The sequence below is a fragment of the Protopterus annectens genome, chromosome 3.part1 (genome assembly GCF_019279795.1).
Source record: "Protopterus annectens isolate FY-2018-M chromosome 3.part1, PAN1.0, whole genome shotgun sequence".
Lineage (NCBI taxonomy): Eukaryota > Metazoa > Chordata > Ceratodontiformes > Protopteridae > Protopterus > Protopterus annectens.
Window position 1 is genome coordinate 393,311,088 of NC_056732.1, and position 26,043 is coordinate 393,337,130.

The window sequence follows — 26,043 nt, forward strand, 5'->3', positions numbered from 1 at the left end:
CAAGTGTGTCAAAAAGACACATGTGCAAAACGGAAAGCTATGTATTGGACATTTTTCTGTGGGACAGGTGCCCTTTCTTTTTCTTTTTTTTTTTTTTTTGGACAGAGAGGAATGCTGGGGAAGGCACTTAGATGTGTCTGGGTCTGGTAAGTTGGGTAGGTGAGGAAGCAATTGCAAACATGCAAGACAAACAATTCAAGACACAGGGATGGATACAAGAGGTCAGTGTACACCATGGGGTGAGGGTGGGGACATCCATGAAACATGGACTTCAAGCTGGTTGACAGTGAGAATCAATTCCTCACCCACAGGACTGTCATCACTGTCACCTCACTCCACCACTGGCTGGAGCTCATGATGTCTCCTTCTTCTCCTCCTGGTCCTACATAAAATAAGAGAGAGCAGCCCCTCCATCCAGCATAGGCATGCACCAACAGTGCAGTGCACAACCCTATGCACCATCCCTGGCAGTTCAGCACAGTGATAAATTCACTATCCCTGCCACTGCTCCTGGAGGGAACCACTGGCCTATCCTTAAGGGCAAAACTACCTGAGGGGAGGTAATGCAGGGGCAATAGAGGTGGTGCTGCCAGGTCTGCTCCCAGATGTGCTGGGCAATGATGCTGTGGCCGGTGGCCCTGGGACAGGTGGATCCTGTAGGGCAGGCCTACCCTCTGTGCTGTGGAGAATTTTGTAATGTGGTACACATGGATGACATGGACACATTTTGATGACACATAATAAAATAAAAAAAATAATTCATTAATAATTAATTAAAGAAATAAGGGTTGAAGTGAGAAAAAAAGAGATAAGATTAGTACTTTCATATGTAACATACAATGCATTAATAGGTTTATAGGTTCATGGGTGTGTACTAGGCTAATGGCCCTGGGGCCTTTACAAGCCTAGCCATGCAATTATTTGACTCTATTAACTTAACATTTACTCTTAAGACTACCGGCCCCAATAGATAACTTATTACTTTTAAGACTACCAACTCCTAACATATACACATTCTACTACAGATTGCAATATACACACTCTACTACAGATTGCAACAAGTACTCCTTTACATGTGCATATATTTGACATCTGCAGTTCCAGTTATCCAAATTATAGTTTACAGAGGGGTATGCGTGCCACTGCTATAGAGCTTTTACTTTAAACCTTTAAGTTACACATAACTGAAGAATTAAGAGTTATTGTATAGCTGGGAAGAGTGGTGTTTGAACTCACCACCTCTGAATAAAGTCCAATATTGTACTCTTGGTTTGTGGTACAGACTAATGCATGTATATTTGCTTTTACAGTTGGAATATGCATGTTCTATTTGATACAACTGTACAAAATCCCCAAAAAAAGTTATCTTTGTTTGTGCTACAGACTAATGCATGCTTCTTTACTATGCTACAGTAACACTACACTTCTGCTGCATGCATACCACATGCCTCCTTCATTCTTGCCAATCTAGTGGCATGGGTCCTAATAGTGCACTCCCTTTCCATGGCAGCTGTGGAAAAAAACAGAGCCAAATATCATTATGAATACCAGTCTTGCCTATGTTCAGCTTTTAAGCCTTACAAATACTTTCTGTAGTTAATACTTACACATCTGTGGGATGTCCTCCATCCTAAATTCCTTGATCCAAGCATTGAGGGTACACTCTTCCTCCAACATAGGTCACTAAAGTGGTGCCTATATTGTTCACTAGTGTGAGCTATACTGGTGGCACTGGTCACAGCATGGGCCAAACTATCCCAAGCCTCCGACTTATACTTTGACCCAGAATAGTCCCCTGCAGCAACCTGGCACTGTTGTATTTCACTAGGAGTCAAACAAAAATCTTGGACTCCTGGACATCTCATCTCTGAGTCTTAAATCTAACACTGTCTCCAGGAATGCCTGCCATGTCTTCCATGGATCAATAGCAATGGAGACTGATGGTATCCCACCAATTCCTGTTATTACATTTACTGGGAGTGTGCACACTGTTAGAAAATGTTGTACACTGCTTACCATCACTCAAACATGGTGCATGGGGGTAGCCACTGCCAAATAACGTGTTTACGCAATGGCAGGCAATGTGCAACAGTGGTAAACAATGCAATTTTAAGGTTATTTGATGTACAGGCAGTTGTATAAGTGAGTTAGTCAAATGTGAAGGCCATGCCAGTCCAGACAGCAGAAATATACTTACAGGAACATAGTACACAGTATACCCACAGTCATCTATTTGATAATAAATTTGATAATGCATACATACATAAATAAATAACTGACACAATATTAGTGTCTCAGCCCTCATGCATATAATTAATATCAGCTACTCTATGTCAAGTGTTATAAGTGAGAGTGACCATAATGGGAAGTGGAACAACAGTAAAAGTGTATGGAGTATGCTGTATTTGTACCTAGGACCATGTGTATGATAGTCCTACACTTACACCTGTGACCACAACAAGGGTAAAAAAATACTTGTCTGTGTTGCAGTTCATTGCTATAAACTGTAATGTCACAACAGTAAAAGAAAGCTTGCACACCCTGCACTGGAACCTTGGACCATATGTACTATAGTCCTACACTTATACCTGCTGCCACAGGATTAGTTACATGATATTGCCTCTTTTACTGTTCATTCTTAAGGTCTTGCTCTTAACTGCTGCACAACGTCACTTAGCTGGTTTGTGCTATGCCCAGTAGTATTAATTGAATGCATCTGGTTTCTATTTTTGGTTGTCTGGGTCCTGTTTGCCCTCTGGGTTCCAGTTTGCAAACTGCTGCACTTTGCACAAACCAAATAAACACAGCCAAACCTGCCATTCATTTTCCTCCATTTCCCATGTTTGTGTTGATTTGTGCAGTGTGCAAACACTGGAAAAGGAAAAAAAATTAAAAAAAGAGAGAAAAGGATTTGAACCCAGTACCATCTGACTCCAAAAAAGGAATGTATCAATGCATGAACATGTGCTGCCAAAGAGTCAGTTAAGTAGCAAGTGTGTTTCATAGGCTCGATAGCAGCCATCAGACTTTAGCAATGCGTCTCGTATTTCAGGTGCATCTTGCATCTGTATACACTTCACTAATTGTTGTGAATTGGAAAACTACATATTATTAAGTATTACTGCTGTTTATTGTCCATTTCTTGTTTATGACATGGTGACATGGCATTACATGTGGAAAATCTAAAAAATGAAGGCCCTATCTCACAGTATGTCACATATTTACAATACAGTCCCCCCCCCCCCAAGCACTGCAACCCTGGTGTCTCAGTACTTTTTCCACACACATATCACCTACACTACAGAAAGTAATATCAAATGTTGTGTCACATGCAATGCACATTGATCTGGTAACATGCATAACTCCAGCTATTGACCCATAAGCCTAACAAGCCTTATCTGCAAAGCTAAGGAAGAGATCAGCATGAATCTTATCCACAGGGGTGTAGATGACCTTCAACACACTTGAGTTAACCGATGCTGTATTTGTCAAGGATAGATCTTGCCTATTGAACCTCGTGGACTTATTTGATACTGTCCCTGAAGACCTGGATGACAGATAACAGGACATGCCGCCTATGTTTAGTTATCCAAGGCATTTGACAATATCCCCCATTCAAGTCTCCTAGTGAAAATGTCCCATCTGAGAATTAAGCCATACAGTACTGGCTCACCAACATAACACACAGTCTCAAAATTGAGACTAACCCCCCCCCCCACTAGTCACTTACCAGTGGAATACCCTAAGGATATGTGCTGGGCCATCAACTGTGTGGAAACTACTTCCCTGAAGTGCAGCCAACTGTAGGTGGCCTGTGGTTTACCACATTTGCAGATGACTGTTAATTGGACACACTCATATAGATTCCCCCCAGTGATGGTAACATATTACAGAAGGGGCTGACAGAGACAAATGATTGGTGCCAAACTCACAAACTGAACCTTACAGTAAACAATGTCTTATTGTCCCCTTTGGGAATGGAATACTCCTGCTAATTATGATATACACAGCACCCCTCTCAGCAATCTACACTTTCCTCACTATGTGCTCATAGTGGTGAGACACACATTCTGCATTGCGCACATCATACATATGAACATCACATCCAAGAGCAGGGAGGCCATAGCTCTGTTGTACTCCACCCTTATCAGACCACTGATTCAGTGCAAGGCTCCCTTTTTTCTGTACCTCACCAGACAACTACACCAATTGGAGAAAAAAATAGAGGTTTGTGACTGGGAAAATGCAGGTCCTCCAAACATCACATACATGGAAAGACTTAAGACCTGTCACTGTACTCACTTTCCTGAAAGCTGCTGACAGGTGACCTATGCCTGACCTACAGAGAAGTCTCAGACCCTGCCCTACTGGTAATGCTCAACATCTGCAAATCAAATGAGACAGGAATAACTTGGGCCTGGGTTCTCAAGCTAGCCTGTGACATAAACAGAATATGTAGGGGAGACAAATATATACCCCAGTGAGTCATACTCCTTTGTTTTACACTCCCACTGCATGTGAAGCAGTGCTCCTCAATAATCCTGTCAAGTGAAACCTTCACTACTAGTTGTGTGATTGTAAAGTCACCACTGGGCTGGCAACTATGACCCTCATAGATAGGCCCAGTTGTTGCTGCTGACAAAATCACTCTGCTAACAATGACTATCTAAATATGCTTAATAAGGGCACTTGCGTTTCTACAAAGCTAGGCTTCTATTGCCTCATGTATACTGACAACCATATACTTGTAAAAATTACAAATATAATATGTGAGAGATGCAACAATACAATGAATCTCAAAAAAATATATTCTTTCTCTCAGGTAACAACAAACCAGATATCAAATAGGTTGTCAACACACACACACTTCACCTCCTCAACAGACCATCTGCATAACACATAACTCCACATATGCAGAGGTAGTCATTAGAAGCTTACCAAACGAGCAGAGACCTTGCAAATGCAAACCTTCAACACACATTATAGTACCCACTACACATAAAAACAAATATATCAGTGTGTCAGCCATTAAGCCCTTAAGGCAAAACACCTGAAAACCAATGCCTTGGTCATAGCAGAATCCATAGTGAGACACACAGATGTCCCCCTCACCGAGTTGTAAAAGGAGAAAGTCACGGTCAGCTGCCTGTCAGGTGCCAAGATCTGCAAAGTCATACACGTTACACCTCTGCCATACTCCATGTTGAAGTTAATGACTTGAAATGTACCTCACTGGACTATAGGACGAGAGATATGACTGAGCTCTTAGATTATCTGTCCAAGACAGGTACATCCGTAGCCCTAAGCAGAATTCTACCCTCACCCAGGATGATGCATCAATACAAACAAAATAATTATCGACTTCAGCAATTGGCTTAGCTACTGGTGCCAGTCCAGGGGGATCCAGTATTTGTCAGCCTGGAGTTATATGGTTGACAGACCACCCTGCTTTGCCAGGGATGTTCTTCATCTGTCTCTTCTTGTCTTTTGGTTACTGGCCAAGGTACTTGCCTCCCCCTTAGTGCCTTTTTTAGACAATGCCATAAGAACAAAATTCCTGATGTAAAAATATCCTCAACAGACAAACTCAGGGTTATGCTGCTTAATGGTAGGAGTATAAATCAGAAACTACACCTAATGGAGGCACTATTTATTTGGGAAAATTATGTTGTGCAGTCACAGAGGCATGGTTTAGGGCTGCAAACAGTACTTCGGCCATGAAAGGCTATAATGCCTTCCACACATTCAGGCTGCAAAATGAATGTGAAAGAAACAAAGGAGGAGGTGTATCCATCTTCATGAATGACAAATACACCTCAAAACTGGTTAATCAGTACAACTCCTTAGATTTACTCCAAGTCCAACTCACTGTAGGAAAGACCCCCCCCCCCTCCAACATCATTGTTAGCTACAGGCCCACCAACATGAGCCATGAAAACCACAGACTGCCTTTCTGGATCTACTTGAGTTACTCATAACACAACCAAACACCCTAGGCATGGGTGACTTTAACTATCCTTCCATCAATTGGGATACATATATGAGCTGAAACACACTCACCATAAGGTTCCTGCACTTTGTAAACACAAATGCTCTGGAACAGTTAGTCCACACTCTCACAGAGGAATGGAATGTCCTTGATCTAGTACTCACCAACATATGAGATCTCTGCACCACCCCATGTGTGAGACCCTAACTGGTAAAGTCTGACCTTAAATCAGTCACATTCAGTGCAACAAACGTACCTGCCCCCCACACTCAGGATCTAAAAGGTTGAAAAGTTTTTCCAAAGCAAACTATAGCTTCCTAAGCAATGGCATACATAGTTTCAAATATCCTGCCACCACTGACAGTAAAGACTCCTATACGGAGGTGTGCAGAAATGCCCTGTATAAACAGCTTTACAAGTGTATAGATTTAGCCATACCAGAATGGATCAAAACTTATTCATGAAAAAGCAAGCTGCCCTGGTGGACATCTAGCATAAATAGATTATACAACATGAAAAAGAAACTGATGCCCAGGAATTAGCGAAAACAGTCTCAGCAGAAGAACAACCTCCATAGTGTGAACAAGCAAATGAGACATCTTGTAAAGTCCTCTAAAGCTAATTATGAAGCTAAATTAGCATCCATAGCTAAGGATGATCACAAGACATTCTTTAGCTTTGTCTGGAATGTAAAAGCGAAGGTCCAGCTTTTCACAGAATTCATAGTGGATGGTACCAGTCATACTAAACCTGAGGACATCACCAACCTATTAGCAGACAGGTTTGGCAAAAATTTCACACCCGTCTCCAGCAATCATACCCCAAAACATACTTGTCACCAGTTCTCTATATTATTTCCAAAGAGCAGGTCATAACCATACCTCACAACTGTCCAGATATTTGCCTCATATTTTTGGGCTGTTACTTGTAAATTGTGTGGTTTTCTGGAAGAATCAATGAAAATTGAAGTAAATAAATAATGACATACATTTGAGTTTCGTACTTCATATCCTTCAGAAAATGTATGCTAGCAGAAATCTTTTTATTCTAACTACTTTCTAAGTTTATAAGAACAATATTTAATATCTCCCCCTATTTTGGGGCCTTTGTCTCTCCATTATTTTAGTCTTTGTCTAGATTTCTTGCACTAAAAGGTTGAGAGGTATGGTCATAATCAAACTCACCAAGGCCAAAAACACAGCCTCTAGGGGACCAAATAACATCCCAGGCTGCTTACTAAATGGCGTAATTCAAGAGTTAACAGAACCACTGGGTACTCTCTTCAACCACAATCAAAGTACTGGCTTTGTCCTGGCAGAGCAGAAAACAGCAACCATACTCCCCTTGTACAGTGGCAGTCCCTCAACCAACCCAAGGAACTATAGACCCATAAGCCTGATTAGCCTTGTATTTAAGGCCATGGACATAATCATATTGAACTTTATCAACAAGGACATTGGTGACCTTCAAATTCTTGACCTGACCCAGTTTGGCTTCGTTAAGGGTAGATCATGCCTGTTAAGCTTAGTGGAATTTTTCAAGAGTGTCACCAAAGCCCTGGATGAAGACAAATCAGTACATACTGCATTTCTCGACGGCCAAGGGCTTTTGACACACTATCCCACTCAGGCATCCATGAGAAACTCATCCAGTCACCCAGCTGGGGATTAACCCATAAGTCATCAGACAAACTGCTCACCAACAGAGCTCATACAGTCATACTTGGGGATTCCATCTCTACCATCAGACCTGTTACCATTGGTGATCTACAAGTGCCTGTGCTGGACTTCCTACAGTTTGGAATCTATTTCTCAGAAATTCAGGCAATGACAGATGGTTTGTGGCTCACCAAGTTCCCTGACAACTGCAAACTGTGTGCAATCATTGAATCCCCAAACAAAGTCAACACACTGCAAAACAGGCGTACATACATAAATGATTTTTGCCAAAGGCACAGACTTAAACTTAACCCAAAAAAAATGCACTATTACCCCTGTTGGCAAAGGAGAGGCACCTGCAAATTACACTATTAATAATACACACTAAGTTCCAACTCAATGGTGAGAGCTTAGGGAATGCAGGTTAATAGCAATGTCAGCTTTGATCATCATGTGTCCACAGTGGTAAGGAAGGCCTTTTACATTGCATACCTCATACGTATGGGCATAGCATCCAAGTCTATGTAAGTTATCAATCCATTGTACTCTTCATCAGACCAATAATAGAGTGCAATGCTCCCTTTTTCATGTATCTCACCAGACACCTGCAGCAGCTGTAAAGACCTAAGACATTTTTCAACAAGAAAATCCAGACAATTCAACAGATGACCTATATGGGCAGACTGAAGGACCTGTCATTGTACTCTGTAGCATAGAGACTCCTGAGAGACAACTTGTGCCTGGCCTACAGAGCAGTTTTGAACCCTGCGTTAATGGAAATGCTGCACCTCTGCAAATTAAATGGGACAGGAGTCACTCATTATAGGGACCTTAACCTAACCTGTGACATCAACAGGACATCCTGAAGAGATAGATATGACTCCCAGAGATTGCAACTGCTATGGAACAAACTCCCATTTCACATGAAATCTTGCTCCTCAATAACCCTATTTAAGTGTAACTTGGACAATTAGATGGGAAATCATAACATTTCCATGGGGGTTTCACCTATATCACTCTTAGACAGGGGCAACCAGCTCTGATCATGGATTCGGAAATATGGACTACATATCTTGGTCTATAAGGGAACAATGGTACAACTTCACTAGGCTTGAAAAGACCCTAGGGTCATTAGCCTAGTAAACTCCTATAAACTTATGAACCTTGAGACATTATGGTAGTAGCCTTGTATGAACCTATGAAGCTATGAACCTATGCAGGCCTACCAACATCTTGTCTCACACGTGTCACTGATGTCATGTACTATAACTTCAGCTAGAGTCTTACAAAAATCAGACTTGTGCCATGGTATTTGCAGTACTGTGTTCTGTAGTTTGTGTGACATTACAGAAAACGTTTTACTGCAGCGAGTGGACACTGTTATGTCATCAGCTATATCAGAATTTTGGATATGAAGTCATCCCACCAGGGCATGGTCAGACATTGGCCTGGAGGCCAGGCAGACATCACCTCATCCATTACCAGACAGATTACAGTGACATGGCTTTTAATCTATCCACATACATTATGGCATGGTTTGTAGGCCTGTGTTAAATTGCTGAGAAAGCCCTGTGGTCTCTCTACCTAATGCATGTGTCTGTTGAAATACATGCAAAATATAGCATTATACTGTATTACTGTTCTAATGAGGTTTGACTACACTGCTATCATACAGTCCTATGACCTGAATATGATGGCATGACTTATGATGTGCAACATGTGTTTGTCTTGGAAAATCATTAGAGAGAAGTTAGAAAGTATTGATACATATTGCAGTTTCTGACTTCACAACCCTTACAAGAGCATTCACTATAAAGCTGTGAAATTTTGATGCTTTATCAACTGTCTAAATTTCCAAAGCAAATATAAGTCAAAGGTACAATGAGCACTTCAACAACACAAATGCAAATATACTAAGCACTAAGTTAGCTACGCACCCTCAGCATAAGACACAGCTTTTGTATCCCTGAATCAAAAAGATAGAAAACAGGATATGGCACAGTTATCATCACTTGCATAGGGTGTTGTGTGTGGGGTGGGGGAGCAAGAAGCCTAGGCAAACACAAAAGGTTGGTGAGTGTGTGTGAGTAAGAAGGAGAAGAATGCAGGCATTGGGATAAAACAACAAATGGCCAGTGAAACAAAAGTAGTAACTGTTGTGTGTGTGTCTGCAGGGGTCATACACATGAAATTGGTGTGGGAGTGTCTGCATGAACACAGCCAAGCTCTGTGCTAGCTCTACAGCTTGGCCTATCTGACAGGTGTGAGCTATGCATGGTAGAGGTGGCAGTTCATCGCTGTCATCCCTGACCATGAGATCTGGCTCTGCCAGGAGTTACACTGGCATCTCCATGCCCAAGGTCAGATGCAGAGCTACTACCTGAACATGACTGATGTCTGCTGGATAATCTCCCTTCACTGGAATGCTCAGAGCCATGACCCCATGGCCTGCCACATCTGGGTGTGGACAGTACACTCACTGACAAAGCAGTGGAAGTACTGCCATTATGGGAGCGTGATTGGGCATGGCCAAGTTGGCTGACAGCAGATGATGTGGCTGACCTACATCCATGAGAATGCTGTTCCCCTCCCAGCAGATGTTCCATCACAGACACTGCTAGTTCCATGACAGACACCCCCTCGTTCCAACATGTCATTCATCTGATCCAGTGAATTGACAACACAGTGGAGGCATTCATGCATGTCAGACTGTGTCACATTCACAACCCTGAGCATTTGTCTGGAGCACCTATGGGAACTTGCTTGTTCCTCCATGATGGTCCTAAACATACACTGAGTGGCACAAGAAGTGACACCTACACCAGGGGAAGGAAGGCCAGCAGGCCTCCTCTGAGCACCCCTGTCAATCATCCTGTGTGGCACCTCACCCACACTTTGGTTATAGCCAGACTCAACAGGCACTGAAGCTGCAGAAGCCACATTTCCCTGATCAATATCCTTGCTCTCCACCTGTCCAATATCTGTGGGCTCAGTGGACTGGGTAGGCATAGGCCTACTGGCTGTGCCAGATGGAAATGCAGGGGATGGTTGTGTATCAAACCTTTGTTTCAGATTCAACCTCTGCACTCCCTGACTGTGCCTCAGTTTGGCTCCAATCTTCATAAGAGTATGCTGATAAACTGACATCAGGTGGCACAGGGCCCACATTCCTACCATCATGATCATCTATGATAAAAATCAAGAAACACAGCAATACATTAATACCTGCAGTACTATAATACAATATATGCTAACAAACTAACAGTGCTGCCACTATTACAGACATTACAGCAACACACACACAGCAAGCCTGAGACCAAAATCACACACTACAATATTTCTTTAAATTGCTCAGCAGTACTGACATAAGAATATTCAGTTTACCATCTGGAGAAGATATACTGTACTGTACTCCAGGTGATCCTGGAAGAAGTTAAGCAAAAGGTAAGGATAACATCATCATAATTAACAGTAACACAGGGAGTAATACATTTACTCCTTTATATGTACATTAAGTCTAATGTTAACAAGAATGTGGCTGTCAACTCCAACCTAAGCTTATAACTGTATCAGTCTTCAACCCCCCCCACAAAAAAGACACGTGAGATAGAATTAACTTATTCATTTCAATTGTTTTACTATACAACAGCATTTAACTGTTCAGATAACAAAGCCTACCTGGAAGTTCCTCCTGGGACGTGCTTGCTGTCTTGAAAGGTGTTGCAACCACATCCAGTACATGCCATCCTGCACTCTCCTGAGAGCTGTCTGGATCTCCGATAGTGGACAAGAACTGTTCACTGGGGGCTAGTGGGGATACCCTACGAGGCCCTCCCTGGTAGCCATTTGGTCATGGCCCTATGCAGCTGCTCACCCATGTACAGTAATCATGTAAGTGGCCCTATGGTGCACCTGTTTGTATGTTCTGCTGTGGCCACCCATGGCATTGAGGTATTCTACAACCTGCGGACATATTTTCATTATCCGTGCCATATCTCCCCATCCCCTTTCCAGGAGAAAAGCACCATGCTGCAGAAACCCATTGATAATTACTTGATTTGCAGCATCAGTGAAGGGGGCCATGGATTAACATGTCTGAGTAGCATACTTGTAGGTGTCCTAAAAGACAACAGAAGTATAATACACATAAGCATCACATAACTACAAAATAACTGTTTCCAGATAAAAGAGAAAAGGTAGCCAGTGAATATTACCCACTGGAGAAACATAAAACAGTCTAGAGATGTGAAATTCTAACAACAGGCAGGATGCAAAACAAAGAGAGTGACAAGAGCAAGATATCCTTGTTTGTGCCATAACAATAACTCATCTTTGCTCCCCCCCACAAAAGAACAGGCAAATGACCCATTTTGCTAACAAAACATCTTTGAAATGCTAAACGTGCTAACAAAGGACCTGTCCCTGAAACATTTGTACATATTTACAACACAGCCCCCACACACAAAAAAAACAGGCAAATGAACCATTTTGCTAACAAAACATCATTGAAATGCTAAAATGGCTATCAAATGACCTGTTCCTGAAACAGTTGGACATGTTTATCATACAGCATTCCATTTTTCATATATTTTCAATCATGTGTACCACTGAAATGGCTTGACAAACATGCTCATGCCATCAGTACACTTCTAACTAATGCATACAGATTAAAGTGTAAAAGCCTTTGCTTCACATTATTCTTAAATGCATTCCATCATATGCAGTCTGTAGGTGACAAAATGGAAGCATACCTGCTGAAGTTCAGTACTCCTCGGTACAGAAATAACCTGAAGAAAAAACATGGTTGCAGCCTACCAAACATATACAACTCTCCTCACCATCAGTTTGCCTAGCTACATATTTGCCTTTTTATAATGGTGTAGTTTATTAATGAATTGCATTTGTCTTTGTCTGTGTTTCATACATGCTAATTATTGCATAAACAGCTGAACTGCATGCTAATCAACCAATCCAACATGGTGGAGCTTTTCAACAAGCTACAAAGCATCCATGTAGACTCCATGCTGTTTTTTCCTGCAGATGTCAAAACTTGCTGGGAGTACAGATACAGAAAGTCTACACAGACAGAATGTTAGGGGCTGCTGCCTTAATCCATTTGTATGTGCTAGAAGCTAAAGCCAGTGCTACTGCTGCCATCAATAGGCCTAGGCTGAGAAGAAGAAGAGTTTTTAGGCCTCGTTTAACTTATCACAACCTACATGATATGTAGATAGTAGAGTGCTACAGGGTGGATAGGGACGCACTACAGTAAATCTGCAACCACTGCCTCCCTCAACTCAGAGTCAGAGACAACTGACAGGAGCCCATCCCAGTAGAAACTGAGGTATGAGTATCTTAGAAAATTAGCTACAGGTACCTTTCAGAGACCAACAGAGGACATGCTGGGGGTATCACAGACATCAGCATCCAGGATCCTCCACCAATTCCTAGATGCTATGCTCCAACATGCCAGTGAGCAGACATGTTTCCCTGTAGCTCTGAAGAGAGGGCCAGAAATATGCAACAGTTCTACCAGGTAGCACACTACCCTGATATACTGGGTGCCATAGATTGTACTCATGTAGAAATTAAGGCACCACCTGGGGAACAGGCTAGGGTCTATATTAACAGAAAGGGCTACCACTCTATTAACTGCAGAGTCATGTGTAATGCCAAGGGAATCATCTTGAATGTGTGTGGTGGCAACCCTGGCAGTTACCACTACTCACATATCTGGAACACCTCCCAACTGTACCACGTTTGCTAGGGGGAATATCCCACAGGGTCATTTACTGGGGGATGCAGGCTATGCACTGTAACCATGGCTGATGACATAGATCAGAACTGTGTACACATCCATGGAAGAACACCATAATGAGGCACATGCGCAAACCAGAAATGTCATAGAGCATGTGTCTGGGCTGCTGAAATCACAGTCCTGGTGCCTAAATACATCTGGGGAAGCCCTGCATTACAATCCATGGATATGTCTAGAGATCTTCACAGTATGTGCCATGCTACACAACATAATCCTAAGAAAACAGCTGCAGCAGGATCAGCAAGGGGAAGGGGCACACACCCCACCACCAATGCTAAGGTCATCACCATCACAGGCAGATGAGAAGTCAGAGCAGGAACCATCAGCTACTGTAGGTGTAGGCAGACCTAGCCATGCTCAGTATGTCCTTGCATTGGCTAAGAGACAACACATAGCATACTCACTCACCACCTAGGGGCATAAAACCTTCCTTCTACTCACATGCATATATTAATATTGATGCCAGGCAATTCACACAACCTTTACCTCCTCATGCATTGGCTGTGCACTGCTTAAATCAGACAGAGTCAACTCTGAAGTAACACCATGGCAAGTGCTACATTTACAAGGTAAGTCTTCGACCTGGAGTGTAATGTTAAATAATATTATGGCATATCCTTGTATTTCATCACTTGATACAGCAAGCAAGTAAAAGGTGAGAGATTTTTACAGAAATTACCTTAACATGTAACAGCAGAGACTTATTTGACTTATATGTGTGTCCATTAGTAAGTAGTAGGCCTCAGGCATCAAAGATTCACACAGTCATACCTCTCAAAAGTACTGATGATCACTGCATACCCTCAGTTTAGTACCATACATTTATACTGGGAAATCATTAATGAGAGAAGTTAGAAAGTAATTATATACATTGCAGTTTCTGACTTCACAACCCTCATAAGTTCAAACAAGCAGAATGCAAAACAAGAAGAGTAACAAGAGCAACATATCCTTCTTTGTGCCATAGCAGTAACTTACTTTTGCTCCCCCCAAAAGAATATTCCATTCTTGTTTGTGCTATAACAGTAACTCAACTTTGTTTCCCCACTTCAGAAGAAAAGTTTACCATTGTATGTGTCATAACAATAACTCAGCTTTGCCCTCACCCCACAAAAGAGCATCCTTTGCTTGTCTGTGCCATCCAGCCTGCCCTTCAGTTGTTGGCAACAACTGCATATCATATTATTACCAGATAAAGCCAATGATATAGAATGGCTTACACCCTGCATGTGTTAGAATACTGGTCAGATAACTGATGAATGACCAAGAAACACAAAAAGGTAAGACAGAGCTGTATATTTGCAAACAATAATCATAATAGGTTGTGTGATCACTAAGTGCACTACGTCCAAATATAATAAATGTAATAAATGTACAAATAGCAGTTTATGGTTTGATATCAGTGTACATTCTGTTGCAGTTGGTTGTGTGAAGAATGACTTCAGTTCCTTGCTGCAAAGGTGCTTGTGTGACAGAGGGATAAGGCACCCATCCTATTTTCTGAAGGTGCACTGGAGTAAGAGTTGAAATCCAGACCTATGTAGAAATATCATGTGTACTAGCATTTTCTACTTTGTATGTCATAGATTGCTTTTCCTCATTTCAAGTATTCCCCCTTTTTGGCTGGATAAGTACACCACCCAAAAACTAGACAGACAAAAATAGAAACCAGATACATTCGAGCAATGCTATTGCCTGCAGCAGTAGGTATAAGTGTAGGGCTGGAGTACAGATGGTGCAAGGTTCTATTACAGCATGTGCAACCTTTGTTTTACTGTTGTCACATTGCAGTTTATAGCAATGAACTGAAACATGAACAGCTGTTATTTCAACTTTCTTGTGGCAACAGGTGTTAGTGTAGAACTGTCATGCACATGGTCCTAGGTTTAAATATAGCATATTCCATACACTTTTACTGTTGTTCCACTTCCCATTATAGTCACTCTCACTTATAACACTTGTTATACTGTACATGATATTAATTATATGTATTATGGCTGAGACACTAATATAGTATCAATTATTATTTTTTTAGTTATCTATGTATTATCACATTTACTATCAAACATATGACTGTATGTATACTGTGTACTATATTCCTGCAAGTATATTTCTGCTTTCTGGACTGCCATGACTTCACATTTGTCAAACACATATATAGAGCTGTCTGTACATCAAATAATGTTGAAATTGCATTGCTTGCCACTGTTGTACACTGCTTACCATCACACACCATGTTTGAGCAATGGTAAGTGGTGGACAACAATTTCAAACAGTGTGCACAGTCCCAGTAATTGTGATAACTGGAACTGGAGGGAAAGCATCCTTGTCCATTGCTCTTGATCCATGATAGGCATGGCAGAGTTCCTGGAGAGGGTGTGAGATTTAGGGGTCAGAGATGGAGTGTCCAGGAGTCCATAATTTTTGTTGGACTCCTAGTGAAACACCACAGTGCCAGGTTGCTGCAGGGGGACTATTCTGGGTCTAAGTATAAGTTACAGGCTTGGAATAGTTTGACCCGGGCTGTGACCAATGTCTAAGGTATCCCCTGTACTGGTGAACAATGTAGGTAGCACTACAATGACCTCCAGAGGAGGAAGAGGGGTATCCTTGATGTTTGGATTGAGGAATGTAGGAGAGAGGACATCCCACATATGTGTAAGTATCAACTACAGAGTACTTGTAAGGATTAAAAGCTGAATATAGGCAAGACTGGTATTCATAATAGTATTCTGTTCTGTTGTCTTCTTTCCACAGCTGCCATGGAGAGGGAGTGCAATGCTAGGACCCATGGCACAAGATTGGTGAGGATGACGGAGGCATGTGGTATGTATGCAGCAGAAGAGTAGTGTTATTGTATCATTAAAAGTTAAAGATAGCTTTTTGGTATTTTATACAGTTGCATCAAATTCAGCATGCATATCTCAACTGCAAAAGCAAGTATTCATGCATTAGTCTGTAGCAGAAACCAAGCATACAATATCAGACTTTAGTCAGAGGTGGTGGGTTAAAATACCACACTTCTCAAGTATACAATACTGTTAATTCTTCAGTTATGTGTAACTTAAAGGTTTAAAGTAAAAGCTCTATACCAATGGCATACACGCCCTACTGTAAACTGTAATCTGTATAACTGGAATACTCATATGTGCAACATATGCACAAGTAAAGGAGTACTTGCAGCAATCTGTAGTATAGTGTGCATCTGTTAGGAGCTGCTAATCTTAAAAGTAAAAGTTATCTGCTAGGGGATGGTAGTCTTAAGAGTACAGGTTAAGATAATAGAGTCAAATAATTGTATTAATGCATTGTATGTTATATATGAAGGTACTAATCTTATCTTTTTTTTTCTCTCATGCCAAACCTTATCTCTCTCTTTTTTTTTGTTTTATATTATGTGTCATCAAAATGTGTCCATGTCATCCATATGTACCACATCGCAAAATACTCCACAGTACAAAGAGGTAGGACTCCCCCACAGGATCCACCTGCCCACACTCCACTGGTCCCAGCATCATTACCCAGCACATCTTGGAGCCAATCTGGCAGCACCACCTCTGTTGCCCCTGCACTACCTGCCCCCTCAGCTAGTCCTGACCTGGAAGATAGTCCAGTGGTTTCCTCTGGGAGGAGTAGCACAAGTAGTGAGTGTATCACCCAAGCTTAACTGCCAGGGATGGTGCACAGAGATGTACACTGCACTATTGGTGCATGTCTACACCGGATTGGAGGGCTGCTATCCTTTATTTTACATAGGACCAGGAGGAGAAGAAGGAAAAGTTAAGCTCTCCAGATAATGGTGGAGTGAGGGGACAGTGATGACAGTCCAGTGGGTGAGGACTCAATTCTCACTGTCACCCAGCTTGATGACCATGGCTCCTGGATGTCCCCACCCTCACCCCACCCATGGTGTCCAATGACATCTTGTGTCCATCACTGTCCCTGTGTCTTGTCTTGTTTGTCTTTTCTGTCTGCAATTGCTTCCTCACCTACCCAACTTACCAGACCCAAACATATGTACGCCCCTTCCCCAACATTCTTCTTTCTCTCTCAAAAAAAAGAATGGGCATCTATCCCACAAAAAAATCATCCAATACATAGCTCTCCATTTTGCACATGTGTCTTCTTGACACACTTAATTCAGTCAGTTAACTATACAACATGATTGTGTTGTGGTCACACCTCTCTCTCTGGATGGTATAGTTCAAATTCAGATAATATTCTGCATATATTATCAGTTTTTACTGTTGAAGAAATGGCAAGCTATGGTTTCCTCCTCCCTCCCTCTGGCACTTTCTTTTATTGCTTTCCATTTGTTGTTCCCCTGCTTGCACTCCATTTCACCACTGTCCTATCTTCCCCATTTTCTTTCTTTAATGCAATATTGTGCAGTGGTTCATATCATGCACCATCACCCAGCAGTAGTAATATGAAAAAACCTAAAGGTGTTAGATTCAGTTGTATTCGGACACAGTACTATCTGGCCCCAAAAAGGAATGTATTACTGCATTAAGTGCACTAACACATGCCGCCACAGAGTCAGTTAAGTAGCAGGTGTATTCCAGAGACTCAGTGCTAACTGTCAGACTTACCATCCCTATTTCACTACTGTCCTAGCTTCCTCATTTCTTTTCTTTAATGCATTATTGTGAGATAGTGCACACCATGCACCAAAGCGCACCAACAGTAAAACAAATGTAGTTAAAAGTATTAGATGCAACTGTATTCCAACCCAGTACTATCTGGCCCCAAAAAGGAATGTAACATCTGCTGCCACAGAGTTAGTTAAGTAGCAAGTGTATTTCACAAACTTATTACTGTCATACTTTAGCAATACTGCCACTGAAATAGTTACATGACATTCCCTTATGTACTAGCCAATGTACTAGCCATTCTTAAGGTCTACCTTTTACCCATCACTCAACGCTGTGCAAACAAGATAAGCACAGCCAAACCTTCCATTCATTCCTCCATTGCCCATGATTGAGATAAGTGCCACATTGTACAAACAATGGCCAACAAATAATAAAACAATAATAAAAAAACTGACAGAGAAAACACAATTTTCACACAAATGAAGAGGAGGTTGGATGTAAATACAATAGAACCTGTGAGTTGTGCATTGCTTACTTGCATTTCCAACCTTGACAGACATATAGCAACACTTTGTAAGTCTAACATGACACACCCACCTGATGTAAGCATTAACAGTTGCCATCCATACACTGAGGGAGTGCCTGCACAATGTTTACATTTGATAAATGGAGCCAAGGATTTTGGATCCAGCAATTCTAATGAATTCAGACCTCATTTGCATCTTCACCATGCTGACAGCTCTGAATGTACACCAGAAGGCAATCGTGTAACTAGGGAAACTGAATGTAAGCCAAATTGTTTATGTGTTGAACACAGAAGAGAGGAAATTACTTTGGCATATATCTGCACAGAGGAGTACTGATTTTTGGATGATATGCCTGCATTTTGTCAGCTATATATTGCATATGTTGACATGCAACTATGAATAGTCTGTTTAATGGTTTTATATTTATTTTAATTAGCACACACATTTACAGTTTTATCTCTCTGTATTACTTACAAATATATTGCTCGTTTGGGGGTGGGGAGCAAAGCCGCATTTGTGTTATTGCACAAAAATGGATTACGTTGCTGTTGTTACTCTTCTTTTGTTGCATCCAGCCTACTGCCACATGTTAAGGTCAGGTCTGTAGAAATCTCACACATTTTATTTTTTATTCTGTGTAGACTCCTTTCATGCCTGTTTTCCAAAAGTTTTAGAATTCACGGGGAACACCAGTATGCAGTCTACATGGTTACTTTATAGCTTGTTGAATAGCTCCAACATGTTGTCTTGGTTAATTAGCATGCAATTCAGTTGCTTATGCAGTAATTAGCATGCCACGGTGCTTACCTTGTTTGTGCGGGGGTACACACTGCTACAAGGAGTTTACTAAATTTAAAATTTTCTGCGCCTATGTGCGCATAGCACAGCAATGTGCACATGCTGGAAAATCACCAAGTAGGCTTTATTGAATCCCACTGAGTGGCATACCTCTCAACTGTCTGTTATTTGCATAAAAATACTGAATTTTTTTTCCAAATAACAGGGTGTCATGAAATCCTAAGTAGCCCCTTTAAAACACAATTTATTTTTCTGGCTTGATTCATAACTGGAAAAATCACACACAGATTGCCAGTTGCTTGCAGCTTTGAATGAGTGTCAGGTGCAGAACTAGCTAGCAACAACATAGAATTTTTATATTTTTACAAATAAAGATGACAGGAAAAACGTCCTTTTTATTTTAAAAAGTGTACATTTTACCTTTACTGTAAATTACAGACAATTTAAGTTGTCTAGGCACTTTGAAGGTGATGCTTTAATTTCCAGTGTACTTAAGCACTAGTTTTAAAATAACAGAAGCTATGTCTTTAGATGTTGAATTACACAAAATTTAAACAAGTGTCCAGGAAAAGCCTGAACATGTCTCGCTAGAGCATTGGTGACCTTACCATTTTTGATATCCAGTATATGTTCCCTGATTCTTTCCCTGACGAATCTTGCTGTTTTGCCCACATAAAATGCGATGCAATCCTGGCATTGTGCAACATAACAACATTCTTCGTATAACAATCATAGTGACCAACAATGGGAATGTAATGACAATTAACCTTAATACTTTCCCCCATGTTCAGGCTTTTCCTGGACACTTGTTTAAATTTTGTGTAATTCAACATCTAAAGAAAGATGTGCAAGGGAAAATCTTGGACATCCATTTAGATATATGTGAATTAAATTGGCAAATACACTTGGATGCCCTTTATTTTCCAGGTTTAAATGAGAACATCAGCTTAGCACCTATTCTTAAGTTAAGACATATTTTGGGTTAACTTAATAACCTTCCCTGTGTTCCTTACATCATGATTTATTTGCTTTTTCTTGTGTTTTTCTTCATGACTTTTACTAAGCAAAAAGTTTTTAGGGTTTTTTGATGTTTTTTTAAATCTTTTTTGTATGCATTACTTTGTCATATTATTCACATTCCTTATTCATAATTTTTTGTTAGTTTTTAGATGACATTCATAATGTGTATATGTGGTTTTATTTTGATGAGATGTATTATTACTTTTAAACAATTACTTTGGGGTGTTTTTTGCCTTTAACAATGCTGTTTAGTAATTGATTGCAGGTGTTAGTTTTAATTGATTTAATTGAAAGTGTATTTAAATTTATTTTAGATTTTGTTCATTGTTCTGAAGAAGTCTATATCATTTGTAGATGAAACCTAGGTTAACAGAGTGTTCGTTGTTCTAGTGTCTATGCCTGTGAAATTCCACTATTAAATATTTTGGATATCCATATCTCCAGTTGTTATTTAGTTGTGGAACTGTTTATTGCTGTTTGACAGTGGTTTATTCATTGCTTTAGCACATTTAGGTGCGGCAGTTTCTTTGAGGGTGAGAAATATGGGAGAGTGTGGTGTGATGCTCTGGTTGTCACTGTTTTACTGTCAGGGCTGGGTACTGAAGCCTTATACTGTGTTGATTTTCATTTGAAGGTTTTCCCTCTGGTTGCTCTGTTGCATTCCAAGGTTTTGCCATTTCACGTGGTGCAGAATGGGAAGAGGGGAGGGCTGAGTGTCACTATTTTTGGCTCACATGTTTGGTCCCTTTAGAGTGTGAAAGGCATTTCAGTTTTGGCTTCATATCCTTTGGGGATCCAGATTGTGCAGGGCTTATTGTTCATCTACCTTCTGAGTTTCGAAGAGCGATATTTTATATTAAAAAAATACATATATTGTTTTGGGTTTTTCCCACTGGGATGCATGGCCTTGTCCTTATACTTTCTCTGAGAGTTTGGGCATTATGATGGCAGTTGAGCTGTGTGATCAATTATAGGCCACAAAAAAAAAAAAAAAAAAGAGAAGGGGTGCATTTGTTTCTTCCTTTCTAGGCTTATAGGAGCAAGGCTTGGCAGTTGTCAGAGATGTTCCTTTTGGAGTATTTTGGGTGCTGTTGGTGCGTTGTGTATGCTGCTTGTCTCCATTTGTGAAATCATTGGGATGTAGGAGACTTTTGGGAGCTGAGGGTGCAGATGGCCGCAGGGAGGTATGATGCCTAGTCCTTGTGCTTCATTGGGTCTTTGCAGTGTCCGAGCGATATGTCTCTGTATAGGTTATTTTTGCAGGCTGTGAGGCACCCACAGGTAGCTGTTGGTCTCGAGCATGCGCAGGTAATGTTAACTGTTGAGGGGGGAGGTTAGGAAGTACTATGATAGATGGGCACATATCGTGTCTTTCAACAGTCTAGGCAGCACAAGAGTTGTTTGTGCAACTTTTGGATCAGTATATGGGTGGGTTAATTGCTAGATTGAGTCTTGCAGCATATATTCAATGGTGCAGAGTTTCATGGAAGGTCCATATTTTGGCCCCTATTTATGGTCCATTTTCACAGAATTGGGGTTTCTGGCACATTCCTGGCAAATCATTCAAAACTCCGTTTTCATAGAATTGGGGTTTCTGGCAAATTACTGGCGAATCGTTCAAGACTGACGTTGTAAAATAATGGCAGTGAGTTACATTTTAAATATCATACTATGCTGAACTCATATTAATGCAAGTACTCTTATTCTATCAACTTCCAGAGTTTGTAACGGGGTGAGTGTTTGGTGTTAGAGAACAAGTTTGGCAGGTTGTGAGGTACCAGAGTGGAGGTTGCTCTCCGCACATGGGCGGTGTGGCGGTAACCACCATACATTTCAAGTGCCTAGATTTTACATCATAGGGTGGTCTGTTCCTCATAAATGTTTGAGATTACAGATGCAGGCTCTAAAAGTTACATATTTCTTCTAAATGTTTTGATTCCCTGACTAATTGCTGGAAGGGTTGGAGGAGTGTAGCCACTGAATGGTGAAGTACATTGCTTTTCAGACTTCGTATCCTTCAGGAATATAACAGGTGAGGGGGAGCTTGTTGTTTTGACAGTTTTCTGGGTTTGTGGGACGGGTGTAGAAAGGTGTCCCAACCCCCTCCTCCATTTCCTAAAGGCTGTGTCAAGATTTTGCACTAGGTATACCTCTCAACTGTACAGATTTCATAGAATATCTCCAATTTGGGCCTACTTCCCACAAAAAAAAAAAAAAAAAAAAAATTAACGCCAAATCATTACGGATTCAAGTTTGAGGATAATGACAGACAGTTGAGGTTAGACTTTCTACCTTTCAGAGAGTTCATGTCAATGCAAACACTGTTCCAGCAATTTGCTAGGTTTAGAGTGACATTTGAAGGTTGTCACTGGTTTTGGGGCCTTTGTCCCACTTATAAAGATTGCTGGCTCCTGGGGGTGGAATTTTGGGTAGTGTGGACTGCTGAGGCATTTAATGAGGAGCATATCATGTGTGGGGTGCAGGCAGTCATAAAAAAGGGGGGGGACAAAAGAAGGGACGATTGGAAGGAAGGCAGTTTGGAATGAGGTATGGGGGATTCATGCATATTAGCGCTAGGAATAGGTGGGAGTTTGGGCTTGGAAATGTAGGTTCAGTTATGGCTGTTTAGTCATAGATGTGAGTAGCGGTGGTATATTCCTTCTCGGGTTGGCAGGATAGGTTGTCCTTGAAGATGTCTTGTACTGTGCTTTCTGTACTTTGGATGATTTACTGTTCTTTTTCCTGGCAGATGGTGGTGTATCGAGTACCAGTCGGAGCAATATACACTGAATTCGCAGATGAAGGAAGCAGTGTGGACGAGGAGGTTTATGCATGGGGAGCACAAGTGGGCATCGGTACTGAGTAAAGTAAGTGGATTTCTAAGTTGTTGAGTTTTGGTCATGGATTTACACTGCTAGGCAGAGAAGGACAGGCATGTGAGTTTGTGTTCTCAGGGTTAATTGACTGTACATTCTATTAACCGTTCAGTATGTTAGATCAGTATTTGAAACTTGTCCCTGCTTTTAGGCCTTTACATTCGATACTAAAAGGGTGCACAGTCAGTGGCCATTGGTAAGAGTTTGGGTTTCTGCGGTGGGGTGGATGAGGTTACATGTGCAGCATTTGATTTAGTGTTCATAAAGGCAGTCAAGGTGGATGGGGCTCAGGTAGGTGGAAGGGAATTACAGCACTGTTAGTATTATAAGAAGTTATTAGGTTACTGGCTTGAGAGTGATTACAAACTAGACAAGTTCTGCTCTTATTTTGCAGGTGGCTTATCATTCTTGTTCAAGGGGGCTGGTTCCATACTTTGGTGCACAGTTTGGCAAACACCTGATGGGGGTGACAGGGGTCCTTGCCAGTGCCTCCATGTTAATTATTGGTATGTGTGCGCAAAAAATTTACTGTTTTCTTTTCTTTGCAGATTGCAGATGTGCAGAAGACATCATGTGGTGGCTTGTAAAAGGGGATCTGAATATGGAGGTATTAGGATGGCTGTTCTTGCCTCTGGAGTGGGGCACAAGGTTGGTCGGAGTAATTACCTTATTAAGGCATGTTAGAGCTCCGGGTTAAATTAGTGCAATTGAAGAGGTAGATAGGGGGCTGGGGGGGGAACTATTGGGGACAATTTATGGGGAGTGTGGGAATCCCATGGGGATGGGTAGAGTTATGGCATGCAGAGGAGCACAGGAACTTAGTAGGTAAAAATGTTATAGCTCTTGCAGGAGAGTAAGGCAACCCTTGCTTTTTGGAGTTTAGAACCTTAGGGTGGTTGTATATTTTCATCCAGTTGTTTGAACCATATTTGGGGAAGGGCCGATGGAGGTATTGACAGGTGCTGGAATTTGTTTCTAATGGGTGTTATTTTGGGGTAACAAATTTGTTCATTGAGTAGCTAGTGTTAAAGGTACATACCAGGTTAAGGCTTTAGATAGCATAAGGATCATTTTATTTGTGGTTTGGGTGAATTTTGTGGTTCAGGTTTTGAAGCAGGGTGGTTAGGTGGCTGTGCTGGGGTAATTTTGAAATTGGGGTGCTGTTAAAGGGGAGTTAGAAGGTTCTGAAAGAAGTTTGGGTAGGATATGGCAGTGGTAGGGCAGGTCTTAATTACAGTGGTATAGGTAGCATAGGGCGGGAGAGTTCAGGTGAAAGGTCAGGGACAAACAGGGGTTAAGAATGGTTTGGTAATTAGTGAATTGGGGGTGTTTATGGCTGGGCACGTAGAGTACATCATTGCTGAGTATAGATGAGTTTTCAGGAACTAGGTTAAGGGGTGCTAGTTTTGACATCTAAGGTTAGGACATTAAAGTTTTGGAGTTAACTATTCCCTGCAGTAATTGAGTTATTGTGCATCCAGAACTGGATAGTTGGTGGCTTAAGGTGATATGCTACAGTTGACAGGGTATGGGGTGTGAGACTTGATATTAGTTTTGACTGGGTGTTGATTGGTCAGCAAAGACGAAGTTTGGTCATTAGGTGCTATGCTTGTATATGGCCATCTGGAGGGATGGTAGGATTGCTCTTAGACTTTATTCTCTAAGGCCGGGTAAGATGGTAGGCAATTGCCCTTATGTGGTTTCACGTGGCTTTGGGTAATGTTTGGATGTCGGCTACGGTAGGCAATGTCTTGGGCCTCACTACAAAGTTAACACTGTTAGTGGGAATGAGGGAGGCCTTGGTTAATATACAGAAGTAAGCACAGGTATGATTATTTATTATGGCAAAAGGATCATTGCTTTAATGTTTAATCAAGTGGTGAGTTTGGTGTGGATAAAGACAGGTTTTGGGGGTTGCTGATAATGATCTAGTTGGGGTTTTGAGAAAATAGATGCACCAAATGAGGTTTGACTGAACCACTCATCTCTTTATGGGTGGTTAGGTTGACAGTCCAGTAGGAGTGAGAGGGAACAGCCTGGTCAGGCTGGTCGACAGAGAAGAGGGACAGGCTTGCCCTCTTCTGTTCCCCCTTCGGTGTGTGGAGGTTTATTCCAAGGATTTGTGGAAAGGGAAAGAGCAGCTGGAGGAAGTTTGCTGAATAGGTAAGCAAACAGAGGTAAGGATGCTGCTTATTTGGTTGGTAATTTGGTAATTTGATGAATGGTTTATGAAGTGAGATGAGATGTTGCTTCATAAGTAAAGTAAGTGAGCAAAGGTATGGACGCTGCTTACTGGGCAGGATGAGCAGGTACGCTGTCCTGATTAACATTACAAGGATGTTTATGCTGTGTTTAGAATCAACTATACTATGTCCAGTTGTAAATAAAATTGGTAAAAAAAGTTATGGAAGTTTAATAAAGGTCATCAAATGTCATTCAGTGTGATGTGTTTATTGAAGGGGATTGGGACAAATGAGGTTTGGTAACAAACCAAGTTGTCCTAGGACATCTTCAAAAGGGGTTAGGCTGATATATTAATGGGAGTTAAGTGGGTGGGGGAGGTGAAAGGGTTAAATAGAGGGAGGGATGATTGGAAGGAAATGAAATAAGGGTGGGGAGGGGCTTTAGGGGTTTAGACAAGTGTAGCTGGGTAAGTAATCACATTTTGGCGTGAACTTGCTACCCTCCCTCCCTCCCATTTTTGTTGGCGGTTTGGTGGGGATTTTGGTTATGTTAGTTGGAGTATGCAGAGAAGAGAGACA